The sequence below is a fragment of the Callorhinus ursinus genome, unplaced genomic scaffold (assembly GCF_003265705.2).
Source record: "Callorhinus ursinus isolate GAN/ISIS: 27379988/994484 unplaced genomic scaffold, GSC_fseal_2.0 scaffold13, whole genome shotgun sequence".
Taxonomy (NCBI): Eukaryota; Metazoa; Chordata; class Mammalia; order Carnivora; family Otariidae; genus Callorhinus; species Callorhinus ursinus.
Window position 1 is genome coordinate 13,379,453 of NW_027397075.1, and position 6,384 is coordinate 13,385,836.

Genomic DNA, 6,384 nt, shown 5'->3' on the forward strand with positions numbered 1-6,384 from the left:
GCCGCCTCCCCAGATGATTTAAACATTTTTTTAAAGGTTTTATTTATTTGTCAGAGAGAGAGAGAGCACAAGCAGAGGGAGCGGCAGACAGAGGGAGAGGGAGAAGCAGGCTCCCCACTGAGGAGGGAGCCCGATGTGGGACTCGATCCCAGGACACTGGGATCATGACCTGAGCCAAAGGCAGAACTGAGTCACCCAGGCGTCCCTCCCCAGATGATTCTAATGTGTAACCAAAGATAGAATCACTGAGCTAAACATTAATTTGCAGAATGGCATAAGAAACTTGAATGGAAGCAACAGTCCTAGTAGAGGATTTCCAAAGAGACTGTACATTTGCAATGACTGGTGAGAGAAATGAAAGAGGTGGGTGTGCTCTGCTGGAATGAAGGTCACTATAAATCATAGGTCAGGGTGAATTTCCTGTAAAAAGTCTTTATTTTTAACAAATAAGTGTGGTAGGTTAAAAACAGCTACAAATTCCTTATTACTTATTGAGAGGGGGTTCCTAGACTAACCTTAATGACATGCTTAGGCAACAGAATGAAATGGAAGTGACTTTCTGGGACTACCTAAGAAGTCTTAAAGCTACAACCAGAGGCTTCAGGGAAAGCTACTTCTGGGAACACCAGCTGCCATTTAAGAAGGCTGATTATCTTGAGACTGCCATGCTGTGAGGAAGCCCAAGCTGTGCACATGGACAGAAATGGATGTGCAGCAAACTCTAGCTGTTCCAGCCATCCCAGCCCAGGCACTCCACATACAAGTGAAGAAGTCATTTGGATGTTCCAGTCCCAGCAGAACAAGGGGGAGAAGAAACAAGCAGTCACCCAGAGAGCCAGTACCGAGGCCCCAGACACATAGCCCCAGTCAATTATAGCCATTCCAGCAATCTGCAGACATAGGAGCCACCCCAGTTGGAGCTCCAGTCATGCAGCAGACATGAGTTGTCCCTCCTGTGTCCTGCTCAAAATCCTGACCACAAAATCATGAGAATAAAAAGGGCTTTTATACCACCAACTTATGAGGTGTTTGTTATGCAACAATAGTAATACATGAATAGTCATTGTACAAGATTCAAAGAATACAGATGTATACAAAGAAAGTGAGGAAACTTTTCATCACCCCCTTATTTCACTTCTACTCATTTTTATAGGTAACAGTTGGCTGTACATTCTACCAATCTCCTTCTGATGTGTTCACATATACGTATTTATTATGTGTAGTACATGTTTTCCCACTTTTCCCTTTAATAACAGTGTGCCTGGATCAAGATGAACAGGGCTTTCTTACTCTTATCAGATGTACAGTATGCCACAGTATGGGTGTACCACAACTGTACTTACTATCTCCTCTACTGATGGACATTTAGGTTGTTTCCAGTTCTTGGTTTAATAAACAATTCTGCAATGGACATCTTGCAGTGCAACTTTGTGTACACTCAATAATTGTTTTAGGATGCTCCCAGAAATAGAATAATTGAATTGAGGAGTATGTGTATTTTTGAGGTTTTTGGGGTGGTAAAATATACATAACCTAAAATTTCCATTTTAATAATTGTTAAGTATACAATTCAGTGACATTAAGTGCATTCACATTGTTGTACAACCATCACCACCACCCATCCCCAGAACTTTCTCATCATCCCATTCTGAAATTCTAACCATTAAATAACTCTCCATTACCCTCCATTCCCAGCCCCTGTTAAACACTATTCTACTTTATGTCTCTGAATTTGACTATTCCAGGTACCTCATAGAGGTACAATCATACAACATTTACCCTTTTGTGTCTGTCATGTGTTGTGCCATTATCAGAGTTTCCTTCCTTTTCAAGGCTGAATAAGTACATAGGTTCATCACTCAGCCAGTGTCACACAAATGGTTAACTGTAGGCACAGTATTCTCACTGAGGCAGTCCGACTCCAGAGCCTATGCTATGAAGGCATATAAGGCACTCATATGATATATCACACACAATGTGCCCGATATATGTTAGCTTCAATCGTAAGTGTCACTCATGTGTTTCTCTATGGGCACAGTGTGCTTTTTAAAAACCATTTTCCTAATCCTCTGCACTATAATGAAAAAAATATTCCAGTTCATGAGATTTTATTTGTTTTTGTTATAAAAAATAATGAGCAGGGACACCTTGCTGGTTCAGTCGGTAGAGCGTGTGACTCAATCTCAGGCTCTCAATTTGAGCCTCATGTTGGTCATGGAGCCTACAAAAATACATAAACAAATAAATAAATAAACACATAAATAAATAAATAATGAGCAAAACATGGAAGTCTTCCTCTAACATTAGCTTGCTATATTTTCTGTTTTGCCTTATTATTTTACACTTAGAATATATTCACAGATGATTTTTCATGTGTCATAAAATGTTTAAATGCTTATTGAAAAACACAAAAACATATAGAAGACACAGTGAAAAGCACAACCTCTATCCCTAATTCTACTCTCTGGAGGTTGCCATGGTATTTCTTGTTCCCCTTTAGATATTTAAGTTTTAAAGATATTTTTCCTGTTATTTACAAACGTGGGATTATATTGTCATGTTGTACTGTAAACATGCTCTTTTTCACCTTACATATTGACCATCTCCACACATTAGCATACAAAAACCCACTGCAGGGGCGCCTTGGTGGCTCAGTCATTGAGCATCTGCCTTGGCTCAAGTCATGGTCCCAGAGTCCTGGGATCAAGCCCCCCATCGGGCTCCCTGCCCGGCAGGAAGCCTGCTTCTCCCTCTCCCACTCCCCCTGCTTGTGTTCCCTCTCTCGCTGTGTCTCTCCCTGTCAAATAAATAAATAAAATCTTAAAAAAAAAAAAAAAACCCACTGCACATTTTCAACGGATGCGGTGCAGTCCATAGAATAGATTCACCAAAATTTACTCAGCCAGTTGCCTGGTGATACTCATTTAAGTCGTTTACAGTTTCTAACTAATTGGCAAGTGTGGCAGGCAAGGGAACGTTCCACGAGGGTTACAAGGATTTGAGTAAGAAGGTGCCCCTCACGTTACCAGGGAGGTGAATACAGTCTGGTTACGTTTACCTGAGACTAGAAAGTAGTCTTGATGGGAAGGACTTAAACAAATAGAATGTTGGGACTAGAAATACAGATAGACCGTCTGGATGGGTGTTCCTCCCCCGCTCCGCCCTCGGTGGATCAAAGGAAATCTTCCTTGAAGGTGAAATATATAAAACAATTTAAAAGTACGGGCGGCTTTGACTGACGGGAGGGTCCATACCTAGAGCTCCGTGCCAGGTTCCTCCCGGCAGACTTCAGGAAGTCACGAATCCCCTGAAATGATACACGAAACTGCAGGTCCATGTGCTTTTTTTCTGAACAAAACCATTAACTCCACTACCCATAGCATTTCCCTAGATTTTTCAAAATGAATCACGATAGAAGTTTAAGAATCGGTACCCTAGGGTTCCTGGTGTTTGAAAACCGACAAGATGACAGTGCTGGCGTCGGGCTGAATGAATTCCTTTCACTGCTCTCGCCGCGAGTGGAGACCAACCCCCTCCCTGTAAGTCATGAGACAAGCGCCCTGGGGCAGGGGTGCCGCCTGACCTGCCAGTCTTCGCCCCAGCACAGCAACGGGTGCACAGCAGGCATTTGGTAAATACTTGCCGGTAACACAACTGAACGAGGTCTAGGGGCTCTTAAAGGGTGGAGCAATGTAGGGAGCCACGCTGCAGCGCAGCCCCCGGGCACCCTCGCGCGCCAACCCCGGGCCGCGGGCGGCCGCGTCGACTGCCCTTCTTGGCATCGTGCCCAGGATACCAGCGGCGACGGCCACTCCTTCTCCGCGCCAGGCGTTGGCCGCTCTGTGGAGACACAGCTATAGGCTGCTGGGGCTGCCGATCCCGACCACGGCGCCGCGCCCCAGCGCCCCCTGGGAGACGTAGGCCCCGCCGAGCCCGCCCACTCGCCCTCCGATTGGTTCCGCTTACTCCCGGGGCCCTCTGGAAGATGTAGTTTAGGGCGTGACCCTCGGACGCACTAGCGCGGCGGTAGGGGGGCCGGCCGCCGGGAGGGTCGCGCCTCCTCGGGCTTTCCCGCCTTGGGCAGAGCCCGCGGGGCCCCGGACTCTGTGCCGGGTTGTCTCTACTCCAGTGCCTGCCAGTCTGCCTATCGGGGCTCTTCGTTGACACTTCCGTTTTATCCTCGGGCTACTCTTCCCGCGGACAAACCCCCTCCCGCCCAGGCCGCTTCCCCTCGGAGCGACTGCCCCAAGGGGGTTGCTGCCGGGCGTGAGACCCGCGGAGTGGGGTATTCCTGCCCCCACGCGCGGAAGCGAGCGCAGCGGCCGGGAACCGCGCGCTGTGGGCTGGGGTCTCGGAGGTGACGGCTGTGCGGGGGCGGGGATCCTGTGTCCGGCCCTCAGACGCCGCCCACGACTAGCCTGGCGCTGCGCTAGGCGCTGGAGCATCAAAAGACCTAGCTGACACTGACCCACGGTGCCAGGCTCTTTAGCATACATTATCTCATTGAAATTCCCAAACCACCCATTTGGCAGGAAACTCAGAGACGTCGGGTAACTGGCCCAGGCCACACGTCCTAGATCTTGGAGTCCCGTTTTCTTCCCCCACTACTTCGTTTATATTCGAAACTTACTGAGTAGGCATTGACCGAAGCACCCGGGGCAGGTCTGTCGCGGGTAAAAGGACAGGGAGATGCGAGTGGGACAGGATTATGTAAATCAAACCTCAAAGGGTGCAGGGGAAGGGAGAGCAGGCAACTGGGTTATTCCCCTTCACTAACATGTAAACCTTTGGCGGTCCGGGACTGTATGCCCACAGCCAGCCTCCTAGAAGGGTCCCTAGAAATATTAGTAAAACAAAATTTTTTCAGTGTTTTAAATTATAAAATGTTTAAATATGTAAAAAAAATTAAAGAGTAAAATGAACACCCACTTACCCTCCGTCTAGATTTAACAATGAGAATAAATAATGTGTATAGCACTTTAGAGCTCATAAAGCTTCTTGCTTGGCGTTACCATATTGCAAATGAAACTCTCACTGGTGGACCAATCCGGGAACTATTCCGACCCTACTACTGCACAACCTCCACAAGTCAAGTCCACCTAGGAAGCTGCCTTTCTCTCCCTGTTTCCATCCTGCTCAGGAGGTTGGAGGTTGCACCAGAACTTGGTGTGCTCTCAGAAAGCCCAGTTACAAGTATGTTTCCCAGTGGGAGGTTCACTGCCTGGAAATTCACTTTGAAATTGAGATGTTAGCCTCTCAAAGTCTCAGATTTCTCCCTTAAAATTCAATATACTGGAGGGTGAGGAAGAATTTGGGTCACAATGGGATCCATTACTTCCAACTCTGGATTAACACAGGAACTCTTCCATGATCTTGCCTATGGCTCTCTCAATAACCAGTATGTACTATATTTAACTACCATAAACCTCAACATGATGGTTGTGGGGACAGAACTGATATCCCCTTGGAGGCTGAGCTAATTATAAAATACTTTTTTAAAACTATCCTTTTCTTTTATAAAAGTAATACATATTGATTTAAAAAATCTCAAAGTGATGCAAAAATGAATGTGTTAGAAAGTGAAACCCTGATGGAGTAAGTTAGAAAGATGAAACCCAGGCATGGATTTAAGGTTGGGATGTCTGGGCTGTGCATTACTTAGGATAAGAGCAGAGGCTGAAGTAGCTCTGCTTGCAGCAGCTGCGATAGATTTAGATTGGTCATGTTGTTCCCAAATAAGGGCACACATACAGTCACAGAGGCACAAGAAAGATTTCATCGACACTCCACTACCGCTGTTCAATCAAACATTCAAAAGTCACCGAGAGCTATAATCGTCTTTTCACATCTCTTCATTTTATTTATTTATTTTTAAAAGATTTTATTTATTTAGTTGAGAGAATGAGAGAGAGAGAGAGAGCATGACAGGGGGGAGGATCAGAGGGAGAAGCAGACTCCCTGCTGAGCAGTGAGCCTGAAGTGGGACTTGATCCTGGGACTCGATCGCAGGACTCGATCCCAGGACTCCAGGATCATGACCTGAGCTGAATGCAGTCGCTTAACCAACTGAGCCACCCAGGTGCCCCCACATTTCTTCATTTAAAAAAAATTACTGGAACCTCAAAAAATGGAACCTCTTTCAGCTTCTCTTGACCTAGAAATAAATGCCACTACCTCACAAGTAAGTCCATGCCTTGGAGCAACTAGGTGGCTCAGTTGGTTGAGTGACTGACTCTTGGTTTCACCTCAGGTCATGCCTCAGGGTCATGATCTCAGGGCTGCAAGATTAAGCCCAGTGTAGGGCTCCAAGCTCAGTGGGGAGTCTGCTTGAGATTCTCTCTCCTCTTCCGCTGCCCCTCCTTCCCCCCCACCCCTGCTTGCTTA

The 6,384-nt window shown here is 46.5% G+C and overlaps 1 long non-coding RNA gene across 2 annotated transcripts; it reads right to left on the reverse strand.

Moving 5' to 3' along the window:
* Positions 1-1,476: 1,476 nt before the first annotated feature.
* Positions 1,477-3,841, reverse strand: LOC141373985 (uncharacterized). Of its 2 annotated transcripts, none has more exons than XR_012380470.1 (2): positions 3,255-3,841; positions 1,477-2,221 (listed from the first exon to the last, which is right to left on the reverse strand). It is a non-coding gene; the product is annotated as an uncharacterized lncRNA (long non-coding RNA). The 2 variants fall into 2 exon arrangements; XR_012380471.1 differs by having other exon boundaries at positions 3,059-3,841.
* Between the last annotated feature and the right edge of the window lie 2,543 nt (positions 3,842-6,384).